Here is a 23184-nt window from a genome sequence, read left to right on the forward strand (position 1 = left end):
GGTGCTTTTAACCCTTTTTCGCCCGCTAGTGGGGGTTGAAAGCGGAAAGCACCGCTAAAACGACAGTAAAGCGCCACTAAAACTAGCGGCCACCGCTTCACTGTGAACATGGCCTTAGGCTCTGTTCACTTCTGAGCGATCCAAATCGCGGGCGGAAGCGCTGTGTTTCAGCCCTTGATTCGAAATAGTAGCGAATCGCAGGGTGCCCGTGTGATCCCTGTCACTTCCAATGGCACCCCAATTTACGGCGCACCCAACAAATCGCGGTAAAATCACGCAAACATTATCGCAGGATGCCTATTGCCCAAAAGAAATACAAGAACTAAAGAAGTAGAAGTACAAGGCAAAATTGTGCTGTGATTGGGGTGCCATTGGAATCGGACGAGCGTCCCACGATTTACCGCTATTTCGAATCGCAGGCAGAACTGTGTCGATTCCGCCCACGATTCAAAATGCTCAGATGTGAGCAGAGCCTTGCAATGAAAAAATAATGCCATTTAAAGTTATGGTATATGACAGCTTGTTTACGTCTGTAACATCTATAACATACCTTTATTCTAGATCTAAAGGTCTTGTATAGGTGTTAATATGAAACCTTACGCAAATTTTTTTAATGGAGTTGGGGGAGAAGGGCCTCATTCCTGCAACCCTGGTTGGGTGATTGTGGAGGACTTAGACATGTGCACTGCCAAAAAAATCGTTTTTTTCGTTTATGTTATTTTCGTTTTTTTTATTTTTTCGTAAATTCAGGAAATTCGAAAAATTCATTTTTTCCGTTTTTGTTTCATTCGTTTTTTTTATTTTTTCGGAAATTCGTAAATTTCGAAAAAAGATTTTTCTTTTTTTTGCTTTTTTCGGAAATTCGGGAAATTTTCGGATTTCCGAAAAAGCAAAAAACTGAAAAAACGAATGAAACGAAAAAAATGAATGAAACGAAAAAAACGAATGAAAGGAAAAAAAATCGTAAATTTACGAATTTTCGAAATTTCTAATTTTTCAATTTTCAAAATTTAGAATTTTTGACATTTCGAACTTTTCAATTTTCGAAATTTCGAATTTCGAATTTTTCAATTTTTTTATTTTGAATTTTTCAATTTTCGAAATTTCGAATTTTTGACATTTCGAATTTTTCAATTTTCGAAATTTCGAATTTCGAATTTTTCAATTTTCAAATTTTTCAATTATCGAATTTTTTAATTTTCGAATTTTCGAAATTTCGTATTTTCGAAGTTTCGTATTTCGAATTTTTCAGTTTTCGAATTTTCGTATTTGAAAATTGAAAAATTCGAAAATGCGAAAATTCGAAAACTGAAAAGTTTTCGAATTTTCGCATTTTCGAATTTTTCAATTTTCGAAATTTCGATTTTCAAATTTTTCAATTTTCGAAATTTCGAAATACGAAAATTCGGAAATACGAAAATATTCGGAAATACGAAATTTCAAAATTTCGAAAATGGAAAAATTCGAAATTTCGAAAATTGAAAAATTCGAAAATTGAAAAATTCGAAAATAGAAAAATGCGAAAATTGAAAAATTCGAAATGTTACAATTTTCGATTTTTTTCTATTTTCGAATTTGGAATTGAAAAATTCGAAATTTTGAAATTTTCGAATTTTTCAATTTTTAATTTTCGAAATACGAAAATTTGGAAATACGAAAATTCGGAAATACGAAAATTATAAAAATTGAAAAATTCGAAATTTGAAACATTTTTTTCAATTTTCGATTTTTTCAATTTTCGCATTTTTCAATTTTGGAAATTCGGAAATACGAAAATTTGACAATTGAAAAATTTGAAATTTGAAAAAATTCCAAATTCCAAATTTCGAAATTTCCTAAAAATTCCAAATTGGAAAAGTGAAAAAAATTCTAAAATTGAAAAATTTTAAATTTGAAAAATTTTAAATTTGAAAAATTTGAAATTTGAAAAATCTGAAATTTGAAAAATTCTAAAATTTGAATTTTTCCATTTTCGAATTTTTCAATTTTCAAAATTTCGATTTTCAAATTTTTCAATTTTGGAATTTTTCAATTTCCAAAATTCGATTTTCGAATTTTTCAATTTTCAATTTTCAAATTTCGAATTTTTCACATTTCGAATTTCGAATTTTTCAAACTCGAAAATTGAAAAATTCGAAAATCTGAAATACGAAAATTCGTAAATTCGTAAATACGAATAACTATAGACCTGTTAGTTTAACTTCTATAGTTGGGAAGATACTGGAACGTTTAATAAAAGACCACATGGATGAGTTCTTGCTGGAAAAAAACTATTTAAGCAGCAGACAGCATGGATTCATGAAAGACAGAAGTTGTCAGACAAACCTGATTTCCTTTTATGAAGAGGTAAGTAAAACCCTGGACAGAGGCGTGGCTGTGGATGTGATATATTTGGATTTTGCAAAAGCGTTCGATACAGTTCCGCACACACGGCTCATGTGTAAGGTAAGGTCTACAGGATTGGAAATATCAGTTTGTAAATGGATAGAAAACTGGCTGAAAGACAGAATTCAGAGAGTCGTGGTTAATGATTCTTACTCTGAATGGTCTAAGGTTATCAGTGGTGTACCCCAAGGTTCAGTGCTGGGACCCTTACTTTTTAATATCTTTATAAATGATACAGTATTGGGTCTGAGATCAAAAGTAAAATTTCTGTCTTTGCAGATGACACCAAGCTATGCAGTGGAATAACGTCCTTACAGGATGTCTCCAATTTACAAGCCGACCTCAATGCTCTGTCTGATTGGGCGACTAAGTGGCAGATGAGGTTTAATGTTGATAAATGTAAAATTATGCACTTGGGGGCTAAGAATATGCATGCATCATACATACAACTGGGGGGGAGTACAACTGGGGGGATCTGTAGTGGATAAGGATCTGGGGGTTTTGGTTGATCATAAGCTCAATAATGGCATGAAATGCCAAGCTGTGGTTTCCTTCTGCTGAAGAACTCCAATCCTCTTTACAAAACATTCAGCTTCTAGAATTCCCTCTCAACCAAAGCATTGCACAACATTGAATGGTTACCCATCCCCTGCAAAAATCAGCTGGTGCTGAAGGAAATAAAAGTCTCCAGTGGCAATCAAAACTTGGTTGTTTTTCTTCTCCTGAGGACTCTATGGACTGGCTTTTTTTCTTTTTGTTTGATTTGGATATCTTTAACTTCCAACTAACTAGATGTTTGATAAACTTTTTTTTTTGTCTTATCAGTTTAGAACTTACTCAGTGCAAACTTGTTTCTATAGTTTAACTCCTTACTTTTTGGCTGGTCTTTTTTTTCTGACAGCAGTGAGTTGTTCGCTATATTTCTTTACAAAGCTCAAGCTATTATACATTTTTTGAATGTTTTCTATGATGTTTTTTGTTTCTTGTATACACCTTACCCCATCCCTTCCATCTTTCTTCATATGCTTTCTTTTGACACATTGATGGGTATGGAACTTTTTGGGTCAATGGTATCATTTCTATTTATGTCTTACTTTTTATTGTTGGCAGTGTTCCCTTTGGTGGTGTTTTTGCTCCTCCAGTTTGCTACCCACGGAACCCCATTATTATGTGGGCTTCTGATGGTAGCTTTTTGGCCTCTGGTGGACTGTTTTTCGCTCCCCCAGTATGCCGTTCTGTTAATCTGTTATCTCTCTTTACCTTTTTACAAATCTTAGTAATATCTGCTGGATGAGAACCAATTCCTTTCCTTTTCTTTGAGCCTTTCCTATCAGCGGCCATTTACCGTGATCCGTGATGCGATTCCAGACCCAGCGGTCACGGATATTTCCGGGAGCGCGCCCCAGTGGTGTGCGGGAGCAAGATTCTGGGAGGAAGTCCATGGACACCCTCCCAGAATAAGCCGACCGTGCTGTAGCCGTCTTTCGGCTATGGCCCAGTTGGCATGTGGTTAATTAAAAAATAAGACAACAGTAATGTTAGCTCCATTTTATTATTGTGAAATATGATGTTACACCGCATAAATTTATATCCAACATGTCAGGCACCCGCGCGTGGAATGGTGACAAACCTTTACCCTTAAGAAATATCAGTTTGTCATGTTTAAAAAATTCTGCAGGTTGCATGTTTTGAGTTAAAGAGGAGGTCTAGGACTAGAATTATTGCTCTCGCTCTAATGATTGCGGTGATACCTCACATGTGGGGTTTAAACCCCGTTTTCATATGTGGACGCTACTCACGTATGTGTTTGCTTCTGCATGCAAGCTCAGTGGGACAGGGCGCGTAAATTTTTTTTTATTTTGTATTATTTATTTTCATTATATTTTTTAATTTTTACACTGTTCTTTTTTTTTTTTTTTTTTATTGTGTCACTTTTATTCCTATTACAGGAAATATAGACAATCCTTGTAATAGAAAAAAGCATGACATGAGATCCGGGGTCAAAAATACCTCAGATCTCATATTTACACTAAAATGCAATAAAATAAAAAAATTGTTTTAAAAAAAGGCCCTTTAACCCCCCTGGTGGTATTCCCGAGTCTGACTCGGGGTTAAATTTTTCTGCTGCGATCGGTAACCCTGAGTCAGACTCGGGCTCGCCTCGCAGAATCCACAGGCTTGGTTTACTTACCTTGTTCCTGGATCCAGCGATGCCACCAGGCTGTGTGAGTGAGCGGGACCTCGCTCGATTCACACAGTGCCTCTGTGTGCCGCCAATCTCCGTTCCCTGCGATGTTAAGACGCACAGGGGCGGAGAATGGCACCAAATTCAAAAAGGTAAACAAACACCTTACATACAGTATACTGTAATCTTATAGATTACAGTACTGTATGTAAAAAAATACACCCCCCCCCCTTGTCCCTAGTGGTCTGCCCAGTGGCCTATATGTTCTTTTATATAATAAAAACTGTTCTTTCTGCCTGCAAACTGTAGATTGTCCATAGCAACCAAAAGTGTCCCTTTATGTCAAAAATGGTTTTAGAGCAGCTAGAAAACAGCGATAATAAATTATAATCACTTGCAGAATTGTGCGATAGCGATTTGTGGGGAAATTCGTCATAAAAAAAAAGTACTGACAGCGACAATTCTGTAACTGAGCAAATTTCAGTGATTTTGAGTTGATTACATTATTTAATAATTTTTATTATAATTATATTATTATTTGTTATAATTATTTATAATTATTTATTATATTATAATTTATAATTTTGTTTTTAAAAAAAATGTCATACCTGGGATGCCTACTAGACTCCTGAGGAAGTCACGCATAGTGACGAATACGCGTAAGAGTCCACCGAGAGGTACCGGAGGTGACATTGGCGAACTATTTTCCTTTGTTTATATGCCTGTTTTTACCTTTTACCATGTGAGTATCCGTTTGTATTGTTTCTGCTAAATAAATTTTAAAAACGGTATCACACTATTGGTGCTTTATCCCTCTGGGTGCGAGTCATTGGCCATCCTGAGACGTGACCACCAAGAGGGACCTGTGTTTCCTTGAATCAGAGCCTATCTGGATAACCACCTTTACAGATACGTTTGGCAAGTTTACTTGGACCTATATGCTGTTACCTTACAGCAGTAAGGTAAGGGGACATCCTCATTCACCCTGAAGGGATTACTGGATATCCATCCTTTTCTCTCACCTTACATATTGGGATCTACACCAGCACTCCCTACTTTGGATTTCATTTTTGGACTTTTGATTATTATTTATATTCTCGTTTCTAATATTAAGCTCTGCTGCATGGACTTTTCAGCTTAGCCTATCCCAGCCACTTGGGTGTTGTGTGACGCACACTGTATATCTATAATTGTATTTTTCATCACTTATTTATTGTTTTCTTTCACTTCATTATATAGAGCTCATGAAGTTTTCTATTAGCACTTATGCATAGAAGTGATTTACTTCTGTCAACCAGTTCACTGATTATCCTTTGATGCTATATTGTTTGTAGTGCTATTATCACATACAGACCATTTTACTTCCTCTACACACCTCTCCCATCCCCCACCTACAGCGCAGCACTATTTTCTTTGCTATTATTTTATGGTTTGATACACCTTTCAGTGCCGCAGCTGTAAACCCTCACCCCCCCCCTATTCTTTTTGGTAGCGCGGTAATACCCATTTTTCTACTAGACTCTTGTTTGGACAGATTTAAGAGAGTTATTCCTAAGAATTACAGGCCTACAGTATAAAATGCCAAATTTACTTGCAAATAATGGTACCGCTTTCAGCACCTTTTTTCTGAAATAATCATACCGCCAGGGAGGTTAAGATCTATAGGCAGAAGTGATGTTTTGACATTGCTTCCGCCCTGCAATGGTATGGAGCCGGGTGGGGGCCCTTCACTTCCCCTCACTCAGCTCCATGCTAAGCAGGGGACATGGTCCGATCTCCAGAGGGTGGCCCTCTCTTGCCACCGATAAAAGTGATCTTGTGGTGAATCCGCCACTGGGACCACTTTTATCTTAAATTGGACCGCCCGCTGAACAACATAACAATGATATTCCACTTCAAAGAGCTGACGTATAACGACAACGGGCGGTCCGTAAGTGGTTAAACATGCTCTCAATGACTATCTTAATAATAACACTTCTGCAGATATTTCTCCTTTCACTCTTTGGGAAATGGGACCTGTAATTTGAGGTACGCTTATCCGACAGGCATCATTTCTCAAAACGCGTACGTAAACTTCCTTCACCAAAAAATAGAAAATGACTTCAATCTGTGTCACGATACATTCCAAAATTCTCTCTCCCCTCTATTAAAGCTAAGTTTGATAGAGCCTGCCTAAAATTCAACCTGTTTCTCACTGACTACGTACTGTAAATCATAACACCTTTATTACTTCAAAGCAAACCAACCAGGTACCCTATTAGCTCGAACCTTACACTCACTGCAAAAACCTACGATATCTGTGTGCTCAAACTAAACCGTGATTCATACACAAGTAACCCTGTCAAAATTTGACACACATTCCACTCAAATCTTGCTAAATTATATTCGCCCAACCATAATTTTGACCATGCTACTGTCCCCTTTTTTCACAAATTACCCTTCCAACACTCTCACAAACCCACCCTGAATGACTCAAGTGTCCCATCTCTGCAACAGAAGTCATCTTGCTATAAAGGCTTTAAAACATAATAAATGAAATGTTCTCCTATCCTAACTGCAGCCTTCAATACGTTGTTGAGAGGACACTCTTTTCGTTCAAAATACTTAATGGCCATAATTTCCATGCTTCCAAAATCTAAAACTGATACAACCTCTTGGACAAATTACAATCCTATTTCGCTTCTTAATATTGACAATAAACTTTTAGCTAAAATACTTGTGACCCGCTTGAATCAAGTAATAGGCAAACTTGTTATTCGAGAACAAGTTGGGTTTATCCCTTTGTGATAGCAAGTGATAATATTCGTAGAGCTTCTTTATCGATAAACCAGATGTCTACCTGCGTGTTTTTTATTGCTCGATATAAGAAAAGCATTCAACACTGTCTCATGGCCATACTTACACTATATTATTCAAAAATAGGGGTTTGTACCACATTTTTTTAATTGGATTTCTTCCTTATTCGACAAGCTGAATGCATTTATCTATTGGAAGAGGCACCCGTTAAGGATGTCCTCTGTCCCCCCTTCTATTTGCACTCCTCATTGAACCCTTGGCCCATTTAATTAGATTTGATTCAAACATAAAATGTATTGAATCAGCTGGATGTCATCATAAAGAATGTCATTTTGAAGATGACATCTTATAGGTAGATTCACAGAGAATGGTGCAAAGTTGCGGCGGCGTAGCTTAGCGTGTTTAGGCTACGCCGCCGTAAGTTAGCTAGGCAAGTACTTGATTCTCAAAGTACTTGCCTGCTAAGTTACGGCGGCGTAGCCTAAAGCGGGCGGGCGTAAGAGCGCCTAATTCAAATGTGTCTAAGGGGGCGTGTTTTATGTTAATGGGGCTTGACCGTTTTTGACAGTTTTTTTTAACTGCGCATGCGCCAGGCGCCTCCATTTCCCAGTGTGCATTGTGGCTAAGTACGCCGCACGGGCCTATTGATTTCGACTTGGACGTAAACAACGTAAATCCCTATTCACGGACGACTTACGCAAACAAAGTAAAATTTTCAAATTTCGAAGCGGGAACGGTGGCCATACTTTAACATTACTATTCCATCTATTAGATGGAATAACTTTAGGCCTGATAATGCCTTACGGAAACGGTGTAAATGTACCGCGGCGGCCGGGCGTTCGTGAATCGGCGTATCTACTAATTTACATATTCTACGCCAACCGCAATGGAAGCGCCACCTAGCGGCCAGCCTCAATATTTCAACCTAAGATAGGACGGCGCAAGCCGTCGTATCTTAGATATGTTTAAGCGTATCTCTGTTTGAGAATACACTTAAACATAAGTCTGCGTAGATTCTGAGTTAGGTCGACTTATCTACTGATAAGCCGGCCTAACTCTTTCTGAATCTACCTACTACTCTTCATGTCATCTCCCCATATCACAGCACCTAACCTCCTCTCTGTTCTAAACAGTTTTGCACACATTTCAGGCTTAACAGTTAACTATCAAAAATCGACTTCACTCAACATTTCCTTGCCTCCTTCAGACCATCAACTTACTAAAGACTCACTTCCCTTCTCTTGGACACCTCATAGACTTCCATACCTAGGATTACAGCTCACTAAGATAACCGACTTATACTCAGCAAACTTCCCTCCATTACTAAAACAGGTTACTGAATTATTATTACAATGGTCCTCTATCCCTCTATCCTGGTTAGGCAATATGAATGTAATTAAGATCACTATATTGCCCACATTTTTATATATTTTTAGAGCCTAGCCCATCTCAGTTCCATCTATTTTTTTAGGGCTTATACAGCACAGAATTATCTCCTTTATCTGGGGTAAAACAAAACCTCAAACCTCTAAATCCACTCTCTGTCTCCCACAATGCTGCAGAAGTTTAGGTCTCCCAAATATTTCTGCTTACTATCATGCTACACACCACATTTATTAAAATACCATGCAATCAAATAAATTCCTTTATGGGTAACAATTGAGTCTATTGCCTGTGACCCTATTTCAGTATCTATCGTACTTTTATTTGCAATCCTATCACAAGACATTCTTTATCCATCTGGGACAGATTCAAAACTTCTCTTGGCCTTTAATCTCCTCATTTACCGATCCTTTCTTTTGTTAAAAATCCCGCTTTTTACCCTGCCTGGATTGCTTCTAATTCTTTCAAAGCATGCAATACAGCTAATTTATCCCGTTTATATAATTTGGTGTCTGCCTCCTCAATACATAATTTTCCTACTTTGTGTGATACTTTTGGACTTCATATGTATTTCTGACTGTCAGGGAAGACAGGCTTTCCATGCAAGCACACAGCATGCACGCATGCGTACAAGCACTTTAAGACACACACCTGTTACTAATACTGAAGTCAGGCAGGCTATTTAAGCAAGGCTTCTACAGAGGTTCCTTGCTGTTTGGTCTGCAGCTTCTGTGTCATTTCCTGTTTCCTGTGTGACCTCTGATTCTGATCCAGCTTGTTGTTACCTGTGAATGCCTGCTGCCTGTTCTGATCCCGGCTTCCCTTAGACTCTGATCCTGCCTGCTGATTCTGTCTGATGATCTTCCAGTACTACTCGGCTTGTGACCTGACCTCTCTTCTGCCTAACGTCTATGCCTGATCTGCCTGATTATTACCTACCCGGCCTGTCTGACCCTGCATCTCGCTCATCCAGTCTGCTACAGCTCCCAGCCCTGCAAGCCTGCATCTGGTACTGCTCCATGGTTCATCTTAGCCTTCCACCAGTCAAGCATCGTGTCAGCTCATCTACTATCTGCCTGCTGACCACCGCTGCTACAGGGACTATTGAACTGTTTACAGGCACTCATACCCCACCATGCGCCTGTGGCTGCTGTATCACTGCCAGAAGTCCACGAGCCAGAGTTGTACGAGAGGCCTTCCTCTGCACGTCAGGCTCACATCCCAGGTACGTAACACTGACTCTCCTGCTAGAGGACTTGTTTTGTTTCTCTATAAGCACATTTTAGCTAGTAGGAACACTGTCGTCCCTCATATGTCTCCAAATAGGAACAAGACCTTAATCGCTCATTTATTGCTACTGAATTGTCTAGCATATGGTCCACCACTAAGTCTGCTTCATCTAATGTTACTATGGAAACTAAATTTTAAGGTACTATGACGTCGGTATTTGGTGCCTGCTAGATTAACGAAATATGCTTCTGATGTTCCTGGAGCTTGTTTTCGTGGCTGTTCAGATTCTGGCACTCAACTTCATATTTGGTGGGATTGCCCAAATTGCCCAAAAAAAATGTAAAGGCAGTTTTTGACTTTGCCTCCAACATTATTGATACACCTATACAGCCCAATCCTACTACAGCCCTATTAAACCTACAACCTTATGGGATCACACAGAATCAATTTTGCCTTATTTTACAGCTCCTAACAGCTGAAAAATAAACCATTGCTAAGGTATGGAAAACAAAATATTTAATTCTAGCTGAAACCATACACAGAACTAATAAAGCTCTTATTCATGCTAAAAGAGATTGAATTGGTCAATTTGAAAAACTCTGGCTTCTTTGGGTTAATCATTGTCTACCTCCAGACTTTGATGACAAACTATCATTGCCTTGATAATTTTACTCCATTTGCCTTATATATACTTTCTATTCATTTGGGATATCCCCCCTTTTTTCTACCCTCTTCTCTCTATCTACTCCTATTTTCTGTTTTCTAACTTTATTTTCATATTATGTGGATTATATCTTCTGATTTTAATATATACCCAATAGATTGATCTCCTTATTACTGCTCTTGCAAAATGAACCAATAGAATAGAATATGATTTTATAATGCTTTGGATGTAATACTTTATTGGTTTATTTGTTGCTCTACTCATTACATTTTTACATTTTTATGTACTCATCCTGTTCATAAATCGATATGTTTAGCTCTATTGCCATCTGAAGATTGTACCACCATCCTTATATGTAATCAATTTTTCAATCTTTGTTATATTAAAAAAATATTAAACAAATTTGACGAGAATATGGGGATCCATCCCCATATTTTGAATAATATGCTGGTTAATTTAGTTTGTTCCTTATTCTATTTAATGTGTACTTGATTATAACAAGCACTTATTTCTTGCATATATCACTCTCTAATATAAGTGTCTCCACACAGTCGGTATACTGATTTAACAAGAATATAAAAAACTCTTCTGCAATGTACCCCCATCTTTTAATTTACTACAGCTGTATACTTTGTCATGGAATGGGTCACAAGCACGCAATGAATATGTAAATTTGAACTACATCCCATGAAAAAATTGTCGTAGGACGATGAATTATCTGAAATCTCTGAAGCTGTATAACACAAAGAACCCAAAGACTAAAAAATTCTTATATCAGCACACTGGCATATTTACAGCATTTAAAAGATCTGAGAAAAAAAAGCTCAGTCTTTGGACTGTGATCAACTTACACTGAATCTGTCCTGACAATCTGTTCAGTGCTTTTGATTTAGTATATGTTTTTCTGGACTTGAGCTGCTTGCATTTGATAAATCCAAGTCCTCATTTATTAACTGGTTCTTAGATAATTACTGCAGTTTGAAATATAGATCTTGTTCTATTTAGGATAGATCTCTATCACAGCCCCTTCTGAAAAGTGATGAAATGATGACAATTATGAACTGTTTTTGCAATGCCCTATTTTAAAAAAACTGTTTAGCACCTACACACACAAACAACAATGATCAATGGGCAGAATGTGAACGGACATCTAATACTTTGTCAGCAGGTTTTCGGGAGCCCATGACATATTATTAAAATGTATTATGTATTGTATAAGCCCTTAAACCATCTCCCACGTAAACTCATGTCTTGGGGTCTCCCTAGTTACAGCCCCATTGTGAATGCAGAGAGAGTCCAGGCAGCTGCAGGAACAGTAATTAGGGTCTATACATCCTTCACAAGCACTAACTAGGTCAGTATTTCTGGTGGCAGACAGTGACTAAGTGCCAATCTGCTTAATATGAGCATTGTTTATAAATGCTGAGGGTTGAAAACAGGAACGATAAGTCATTCTTACTGGTGTGCCTGCATCGGAATAATAAGGAGCAGAGAGAGGGGGTAGGGAGATCAAGGGAGAAGGGAAAAGTAGATTGTGCTGGAGAGAGATAGAGTTAAAGATCAAGAGAGTAAGACAGAAATGTGAGCCATTGTACCCTCATCCATTCCGGTCATTACGCAGGGCAGTACGTTCATTAGCAGTCTACTCATACTCACTCTAATTATGCAGCATAGCTTCGTTATCAGCGTACGCACAAAATGTGTGCATGATTGTCAGTTTATGGTGACACTCAGAAATGCTGTACATAGTGCCATCATGCAGAACAAAAAGAATATCTGGTCAAAATAAATACTTGCTATTTCTGCCCTACAAGAGATAGGGATTTCATTATTAGATATAAAAAAGACAAGAATAGGGCTTATCATTGACTATGAGTCTGACAAGCCTAGCTGTCGTTGGAATTGGACTCTAACCGAATGTTCTCGGAACAATGCTTGTGCTGCTGTGATTTTGCTGTTACTGCAAGAAAGCATCATATTTAGTACTGAACAAAAATGGTTCTGCATCAAACCTGGATGTAACTGTCTGCACTGATCTCTGCTGTGTAGGTACTGTATGAGTACAGCAGTGGTCAGTCTTGATCCTACCAAGCTTTTTGCTATTTTGTGAAATTATCACATTATTTATATCTCAACCACTTGACCTCCAGAAGGTCTTACCCTCTCCCTGACCAGGCCTTTTTTTCTATTCTGAACTGCGCTATTGCGTTAGTGACTCAGTTACTACATTGAAAAAGTAATTAGTTACTCAGCAAAGTAACTGTGACTTTTTTTTTTTAATATGAGGGGAAGAGTAATCAGTTAGATAATGTCAGGCCCTGGCCCTTTAAATGCTTTAACCACTTGCCGCCCGCCAATGACATATTGACGGCGGCAAAGTGGTTGTAGAATCCTGACTGGACGTCATATGACATCCTCAACATTCTGAGCCGCTGCGCGCCCCCGGGGGCGCGCATCGCGGCAATCGTTGTTGCAGGGTGTCAGTCTGACACCCCGCAACACCGATCTCGGTAAAGAGTCTCTCACGGAGACTCTGTACCACGTGATCAGCCATGTCCAACCACGGCTGATCACGATGTAAACAGGAAGAGCCGTTGATGGCTCTTCCTCACTCGTGTCTGACAGACGCGAGTAGAGGAGAGCCGATCGGCAGCTCTCCTGACAGGGGGGGTTCGCGCTGATTGTTCATCAGCGCAGCCCTCCCTCGGATCGCCACACTGGACCACCAGGGAAGCCCACCCTGGACCAGGGAAGGGCAAAAAAAAAAGGGGGCAAAAAAAAAAAGTCTGGGAAAAAAAATAAATAAAAAAGATGCCAATCAGTGGCTACATCAGTGCTGCCCCACAGTGTCCATCAGTGCCACCCCACAGTGCCCATCCATGCCCAGTGCCCACCTATCAGTGCCCATCTGTGCCACCCATAAGTATCCATCAGTGCCACCCATAAGTGCCGCCCATGATTGCCCATCTGTGCCGCCTATGAGTGCCCAGTGCCGCCCATGAGTGCCCATCAGTGCCGCCCATGAGTGCCCATCAGTGCTGCCCATGAGTGCCCATCAGTGCCATCTATGTGTGCCCATCAGTGCCGCCCATGAGTGCCCATCAGTGCCGCCCATGAGTGCCCATCAGTGCTGCCCATGAGTGCCCATCAGTGCCGTCTATGTGTGCCCATCAGTGCCGCCTATGTGTGCCCATCAGTGCCGCCTATGAGTGCCCATCAGTGCCGCATACCAACGCCGCCAATCAGTGCCACCCCATCTGTGCCCGTCAGTACTACCTCAGCGCAATTGCCATTCAAAGTGCGACATGGCTGAAAGCTGAAAATTGGCTTGGGCGGGAAGGTGCGTAAATGCCCTGTATGGAAGTGGTTAAACAACCTTCACATAAAAAGCAAAAAAAAAAAAAAAAAGGGCGGTTCAAGCAGATTCAACAGGTCAGTCCTCCTAAACAATATGTTGGTTTAACCAGATAGAATATACCGTCTAATAATTCGGTAGGTTTAGACTGAATTAAAGTAGTTTAGGCAGGTTTAAGCAGATTAGACAGTTAATAAAGTTTAACTTTTTCAGGCATAATTAAACGAGTCTGCAAATTAAACAGGTTTAGAAAATTGAAGAGTTTGCTGCTATATGTAGTTTAGGCACTTTTAGTACTCCAATCAAGGATAGAAAACTTGTTATAGTCTGAGATTTCGCCCTTCCACCATCTATTTATTTGCTCTTATTTTGTGAGCTGTTCCAGATAAACACCTGGTTGTTTAAACAGGTTAAGCAAGCATAGGTGAATTTAGCAACCATGCACTTTATGAAGTCAGCTGTCTGAGAGAAGAAAAAAAAGAAAAAGAAACACAGTCCAACAGACAGCTTACAGGTTACAGACTCGTACAGTAGCACACTCGTCTCCTTATTGATGGTGTAAAGTAAAAATCATACCGTTACTTTCACTTTCATTTTTCACTTTAGACAATTTCAGTAAATGCTCTTCATTTCTTCTATATTAGCTCTATGTCTCTTTATCCTACCTTAAATACTTTAAATGCCACTGCCAATCTCCTCCATCTCTGAGAATATCTCTGTGCCTGGATATCTGCCGTGGATGTCTCTGTGCTGGCTGGTTGCAGTAGTGTCTCCCTGCGAGGTGGATCTCCTACTCACCGCCACTACTTCTGGTCTGTCACCACGCTGCTTGGTGTCTTGCCAATTTCAGCCACAGGCTGCAGGCTGTTCTCACCAGCCATCACAGCTCCACACAGCTCTACATACCGACCAGGACCATTTACCGTCCACCCCCGTCCCTCAGCATCCACACCTGACCTGACCTGCGTCCGCATCAGGCCCCTCCCTCCTGAGAGAAGCAATTACTCTGCTGCCATCTAGTGGCGGTAGATGTCATTGTGGTAACGCCGCCCAAGTAATGGGAACGGCGTTACCGCGAGGGTAAATGTAATCAGGTAGATTACTCGTTACCCTCAAAAGGTGCATCGTTAGGTAACAGCGTTTATTTTAACGCTGTTACTTACAACACTGACCACGACTCATTCTTTTTAGTAATGCCCATGTTGAGGGTTAGGACCAAAAAGTCTTAAATGTGGAGACCGTAATAGGTTTAGATTGGAATGGTCTGGCAAGGAATGAATCTGGGTTAGCGGTGATAGATTGCTTGGGATATAAATTGCTTTTGTCCACTATGGATTTCATTAGAAACAGCTCTAAAAAATCAAGGGGGGCTAAAATCTGCTGTTTCCGCCTGAATTCTGACTTGGCCAGTGAATGGGGGGAAGTACGGGTGCTGCAGAATCTATGGGCTGCCAATCAGGATTGGCATGCACCAGGAAGGGCACTATGGGCTCTACTGCCTGCGTTCAAATTCTTTATGGCTGTGGGATGCTACTTGTGCTAGCCATCACACCAGCTTGGACTTCACTTATGGGATACGCCAAGTGACCAAGTGTTCCTGCAGTGCTGGTATGTATAAGACCAGGATGTACTATGCCGCTGGTGTTCACCAAAAGGTAGAGAGGCTCTATTACTGGCCCTCTTCTGCATACGAAAATCATCATGCAAATTGTACCACCTCAGCAACCTGGGTCAGGGATCTGGTATGCCTTACCTTAGCAGGGACCACTACTCCATCGTCTGAGCTATCTCTCAGGGTGCTGCTGCTCTCTAGAGGTTTGTATACTGAGGACTCCCCATCACTCTCATCTATCATGCACAGTATCCTGTACTGTACCTTTTATTGGAAATTTTGACCACTAAATTTATAGGTACCTAGTGCAACTCATGAGTAAAAGAGCACCTGGCTACCAGGGACTGTTTAAACCGCTACAAAAAAATATACCTGCTAGTGCTCTAACTCTGCGGTTTTGTGTACTGTGTATCAGAAGTGACAGTGATCTACTGACACTGCACTTGTGGGGGGCGTCTAAACGCAGGTGCTGGCAGGTGTCAGGGCTGATCCTGCATTTTTGGGCACACTATACTATTTGGTATAGTTCTGATCTGATCAAAGATATTGATCCATTCAGACACTGTATTAGTAATGGAGGTTTATAGTGTGTGTGTGATACTAAAAATCAAAGAGTTACAATGTATTAGTGAATATGTGATGGGCAAATTGATGCTATCTAGGATTGACACTGATTCTAACGCTATCTGGCATCACCTGTGACACTAATACAGTGATCAAAAATCTGTACACTGTGACAGGGCAGTAAAAGGGTTAACTGGGGGGGGGGGGCGATCAGGGGGTTAAAATCTATTAGGGAATATGTGGTGGGCAGAGTGAGGATATCTGGGTTTGACACTGCCGCTAACGCTATCTGGCGTTGCCAGATAGGTGACAGGGGAGTGAAGGGGTTAACTAGGGGGGTGATCAGGGCATTAAATGTGTCTAACTGTGTGTTTTGTTGTTTGTCAGTGTGCTGCTTTTACTTACTGTGACCATTATCTTCTACAGGCACATGCTGATCTCTGATTCACCAAAACAGATCAGCTGGTCCAGGTCAAAAATCATTGGCCTGGGCCTGTTAGGTTTTCTGTGCTGGAGCGAATCATGGCACTGTCAGGCCTCAGGAACATGAAGAGATTGCAGATCACGTATAGATGATTTGGTGCAGAGCTGCCACCCTGTAGTAGTAACACTGCAATGGGGTGATCAGCAACTGGTTACAGTGATTGCAAACCCTTAAATATCCTTTGCCATGAAAATTAACTTAATCCCATAAAAAAAAAATTCCACTGCATTTGGGGATGTCAGAGGTCTGATATCTTACCAAAGCACACAGCTGATTAAAAAAAAATGCAATAAATATAAAAAAATATATAAAAAAATATATAAAAAATGTAATTGTAAAAAAATATATACAATAAGAAAACTACTGACAACACGCCCCCCTGCCTTACCAACAATGTTCACTGCCCCAACCCCCTCCCACAAAAAAGCATTGTGAAAAAAATGGAATTGTAAAAAAATCAATACATACAAATAAAAACTACAGACATCATCCACTGCTCTACTGACACTGTCCACTACACTCACTCCAATAATTGTGAAAAACAAAAAATACAAACATAAATTGTAAACAATTATTAAAAAAATAAAATTGTAAAAAAAATTGAAAAATATTAGGGCTGTTACTGATTAAAATGTTTGTGTTCGATTAATCGATTTTTTTTAATCGATTAATCGACTAATTTCGATTAATTATAACGCGTATACAGATCCAACTACTTTTAGCTGATCTCCTTGCAGGCTGATTCCCAGTGCAGCTACCAACCACTGGAAAAATGGATAGCAGGATACAAAAAACACACAGGCAGCGCTCGATGGGAATAGCATTAAAACTTTTATAGTCTTCAAGTAGGTAACAAAATAAACATTGCACTAGAGATAAAATCGATGTAGCTACATAAACTGTAAAAATGGTACGAGTAATACCAAACGGTAGCAAAAGCAGTCATAAAAACATGTAGCTAAGTATGATACTGGTATAAAAATGTGTACAACGATACCACTGCTGAATCCAGATGAGGAGGGGTTAACATCAGTCCGTTGGCATGTAGATTTCCCGTGAAGGGAACTATCACAACTCCCAGTGGATGGCTGTGGAATCCCAGGTAGATAGAGGGAAGTGATAGAGGGAAGTGTGACAGCCTTTGCGTGTGGCAGATAGTAAGGTCCCGCCGACATGCAGATATGAAGGCACAGCAAAGGAGCCCTTCAGTTGGACATGGCAAGCCCTGCCGTTGTCCGTGACTTCACCGGATCTCCGACGGGAACTCCCTGAAGGCCGGGGAAGCCAGTGGAGAGGTGAGTACCTATCAAAAGAATTTTGATCGATCAAAAATTTTTTGAGCAATCAAAAAAATGTAAGATTAATCAATGAATTAATAGTTAATTTTCACAGCATTAAAAATATAAAAAAAATCTGACACTGTCTGTGGCTCTACCGACACTGTTCACTGCCCTACGAACACCATCCACTGACGCCAAAAAAGCATTAATAAAAAAAATACAAAAAAAAAAAATGTTATTGTAAAAATAGAATAATAAAAAAGAAGAATAAAAATAAAGAACCACTGACACCGTCTACTGCCCTACTAATACCATTGTGCACATACTACCCACCGCTGTACACTCCACACTCCTCATGTGCATATTATACCCACCTACATACACTCTGCATTCCTCTTCTGCACATATTACCCACCTTCATACACTCTGCACTCCTCTCCTGCACATAATACCCACCACCATACACTCCATACTCCTCTTCTGCACATAATACCCACCTCCATACACTCCACACTCCTCTTCTGCACATACTACCCACCACCATACACTCCATACTCCTCTTCTGCACATAATACCCACCTTCATACACTCCGCACTTCTCTCCTGCACATAATACCCACCTCCATACACTCCACACTCCTCTTCTGCACATGCTACCCACCACCGTACACTCCACACTGTACATTCCCTATTTAACATTGCTGCATTCTGCACTATGTAAGTCACTGAGGCACAGAGGCACAGAACTCTGACTCTGAGCACTGCATCCTGGGGTTAAAGGTCACATACCCCTCCATACTCATCCATAGCCAGAAGTACCTGATATTTCAGAGGGGCTTTGACAAAAAAACTAATTGACAGAGGAGAACAATTAAAATGAGTATTACCAGAAGTAAGCTGTCATAAGAAGAACCTGCAGGTTTTGCCCTTAATAGGTCTGATTTATTTTACTACTCCCAGAACACCCAATGACTGTTTGCTTTTAGTTTCATAAGCCACATATGAAAGCACACTGGCTCTAAGGTTGATGAGCTTGATGAGAAACTTTTGCTTGCCTAAGAGTACAAGTAGCTGCCTTCAAAAGAAGCCTCATGAGCCTTTGCTTGTCCTTATTGAAGCATATGTCTGACATTTTGTCTCTCTACAACATCTTTTATCTTAATTATATTTTCCAGAGTGAAATGATTACCTGTGCATATCGCAAAACTGAAGCATCAGCCAAATATACAAATCTACATCCTCGCTGTCTCATGCTTACTAAGCCTTATCATGCTGTTTATCTTCATCCTGTGTGTATTGGTATATTGCTGTTTAAAAATTTGAATCTCTGCATTAATGTATTAGTTTGAACTATATTCACTATCTTTATGGAAAGATTCTACTCGCTTCATTGTCATAGTTTGATATTTGCTTCCAACATACATTTACACCATAAATAGAATCATTAAAAAGTCTGCTTTACCTGTTGACAGGAATTACTAGTGAGAAATGGGGGAACAGGCAAAACGTAAAGCCATTTTTCAAAGACATGCAGTAATTTCTCAAAAACAAACATTAATTCATCAAATTGTGTGGCCATTTATCACTTCATGCAGTAATTAATAAGTGCATTCTGACAACAGTATTTACAGTGCATTCATGAATTAATTATTTAAAACTGACATTATACGGTAATTTATTAGTGCATGTACAGTATATGGAATTACAATTCATTTTCATAGATGAAGCTCTCTAAAGGAACAAACAGACAATTAATTATTCCATAAGCCTTATCTGCAATAAAAACTGCAAATGTAATCACATCTGCTTTGTAACAACACAATAACATTGTAGAGCCAATGTTTATTAAGTGCCAGTATTTTTGGTTTCAATTAGTAAGTACTCATTGAGCTCTATAAGTAATGACCTTTTTTCAGCATAGCTGAAATGTAATCATGTTAATGAGGTGTAAGTATATTAGAGCTCCACCTACTGGATCAATAGAAGATTGCAACAATAGCATGCAGTATTTTGTATTTATCTAATTTATCTATTTAATTGTTTTTAGTCCTGGCCATAATAAACACTTTGAGTGAGGTTAGGATGCAGGCAGAAAGAACACTGACAATAAAAAATACAGCGTAATGGATGTATTTTGCATTTTGTACAGTGTAAACAAGGTCTATGGAGTTTAATTGAGGTCAAACAATTACTTCTTAGAATTTGCTCTATGAGGCAATATGTTGTTTGCCTATATGCAGTACTTATTTTAAACTGTACAGGACCCAAAACAAGAGAAAGAAGAGGTGAATGATAAAGAGTCTTGAGAGTCCTTTCAAAGCCTTATGCCACGTACACACGATCGGTTAGTCTGATGAAAACGGTCCATCAGACCGTTTTCATTAGACAAACCGATCGTGTGTGGGCCCCATCGTTTTTTTATCCATCGGTTAAAAAACTAGGAACTTGTTTTAAAATGATCTGATGGTTAACTAACCGATAGGAAAAAAACGATCGTCTGTAGGCACGTCCATCGGTTAAAAATCCACTTATGCTCAGACTAAATTAGGGGACGGGAGTGCTCGTTCTGGTAAAACTAGCGTTCGTTATGGAGATAGCACATTCATCACGCTGTAACAGACAGAAAAGCACAAAACGTCTTTTACTAACACAAAGTCAGCTAAAGCAGCCCCAAGGGTGGCGCCATTGGATTTGAACTTCCCTTTTATAGTGACGTCGTACGTGGTTTAAGTGACTGTGTTCTGACACGATCGTTTTTTTAACCGATGGTGTGTAGGCACGACTGATCATCAATCAGCTTCATCGGATAACTGATGAAAAAATCCATCAGTCCATTTTCATCAGATGGAACGATTGTGTGTACAGGGCATTAGGTGTGGTGTTTACACAAAGGAAGTCTCATTCACATCCCAGCAAAAGCAGTATCTTGAAGTACAGGGTGGGCCATTTATATGGATACACCTTAATAAAATGGGAATGGTTGGTGATATTAACTTCCTCTTTGAGGCACATTAGTATATGTGAGGGGGGAAACTTTTCAAGATGGGTGGTGACCATGGCGGCCATTTTGAAGTCGGCCATTTTGAATCCAACTTTTGTTTTTTTAATAGGAAGAGGTTCATGTGACACATCAAACTAGAGAAAGGGTAACCGCTCAAAGAGAACCAGATAATCAAGTTCCTATGGTCCGAACCTAGGGTGCAGGCAATGCAATCAGAATGCAGGTTTGAATACAAGAAAGGGCTGGGACAGCCGCACTCCAAAAAAACTTCTCCTTTTATTAAAAATGGATCACAAAATACATGCCACGGCCAAAAACAGAACAAAAAAGCTGACGCGTTTCGCACTGTATCTCAGTGCTTATTCATAGCTAGTGTGCAAACAGTAAAATGACAGAATAAATACCTTACAACACAATGGGTGGGAGGGGGCTCTGAGAACAATTGAGTTGATCAGAGTCTCCTGTGGGTTTGGGTGTGTCTCAACAGGTAATCAAAGAGTGTCTCATACAAACCCATCATGGGTAAACAATCATAAAATAATGTTTTTTGTGTGTTGACCCAAAAAGCAAGAGACAAAAAGAAGAAATAAATAAATGAAAAAAGTAAAAAGTGAAAAGTGAGAGTTTTTGTTCTGTTTTTGGCCGTGGCATGTATTTTGTGATCCATTTTTAATAAAAGGAGAAGTTTTTTTGGAGTGCGGCTGTCCCAGCCCTTTCTTGTATTCAAACCTGACACATCAAACTTATTGGGAATTTCACAAGAAAAACAATGGTGTGCTTGGTTTTAACGTAACTTTATTCTTTCATGAGTTATTTACAAGTTTCTGACCACTTATAAAATGTGTTCAATGTGATCTCCAGTGACATGCGGTCATGTCACATGACCCTCTTCCTATTGAAAAAACAAAAGTTGGATTCAAAATGTCCAACTTCAAAATGGCCGCCATGGTCACCACCCATCTTGAAAAGTTCCCCCCTCACATATACTAATGTGCCACAAACAGGAAGTTAATATCACCAACCATTCCCATTTTATTAAGGTGTATCCATATAAATGGCCCACCCTGTAGTATAAAAAGTATAGATCGGAAGACTTCATTTCATCATTAAGGAGTCTTTACATGAGCATTTGCACACTGTAAAAGCAGAACTACTGGCATTTACTAAATAGTTAGCAATGTTTCAGCCACTCACCAGTGACAGAATATGGGCGTGCACGTCTATGTCATCAAGTACAATGCAGGACCAATGTTAGCCACTAGTACTGCATTGTACGTGATGTTGTCAGTGAGAGAGTTGGTGAGGTGACAAGACTGGTTGGAGATCAGCAAGAAAATAAGCTTTTGGAAGACCAAAACCAATGGGGAATAAAACTGTGGGACTATAGATTAATGCCTCGTACACACGATCAGTTTTCCCGACTGGAAAACGGTGAGGAGAGCTTTTGGCCAGTAATCCCGGCCGTGTGTATTCTCCTCACAGTTTTTCTGACGGGAAAACTGCCCAAAAACCGCCGGACAAAAAAAGAGAACCGGTTCTCTTTTTTCCCACCGGGAAAACCGTCAGACTTTTGCCCGACGTTTTTTTTTGCAGTTTTCCTATGGGAAAAACTGTGATGGATCATACACACGGCCGTGATTCCCAGCCAAAGCTCCATTGCAGTTTACCTGTCAGAAAAAACAGCCGTGTGTAGGGGAAAAACTGAACCAAGCAGGTTCTCGGCTTTCCCCTCTGGATTTCCGACGGGAACTTTTCCCGTCGGAAATCCCGTACGTGTGTACGAGGCAAAAGTCAAGTATAACTCTGTATTAAATCATCACTTAGAAAAACAAACACAATACTCTGTATCACTGAGAAGGAAATTGATGTTAATTATTGTATTTATGTGTAAAGTGAGGCTTTAATATCAAGTATATATTCTGCTATGTTAGAGAGAGGTTGCCACAGTAGTGACACTGACAATTCATAGAAACTCTGCCAAGTTAAAGATGAAGCTTATTCTTATTTTTTCCTGCTTCACATTTATCCGAATAAGTATTGAAAAAAGATGAAAAAGTAAAGTAAACAAATAAAAGTCTAACATCAGTATCTTTACATACAAATTATTTTAGATAGAGGTTCAACAAAGAGCCAGAGAGCCATGGTACAAAATATAAACAAAAGCATCATCATAGCTAAAAACTTTTGAGGATCCCATTCAAGCATATAATTAAACAGAACTTGTGTCTTGTTTTGGAAGAAAAAG

The sequence above is a fragment of the Rana temporaria genome, chromosome 10 (genome assembly GCF_905171775.1).
Source record: "Rana temporaria chromosome 10, aRanTem1.1, whole genome shotgun sequence".
Classification (NCBI taxonomy): domain Eukaryota; kingdom Metazoa; phylum Chordata; class Amphibia; order Anura; family Ranidae; genus Rana; species Rana temporaria.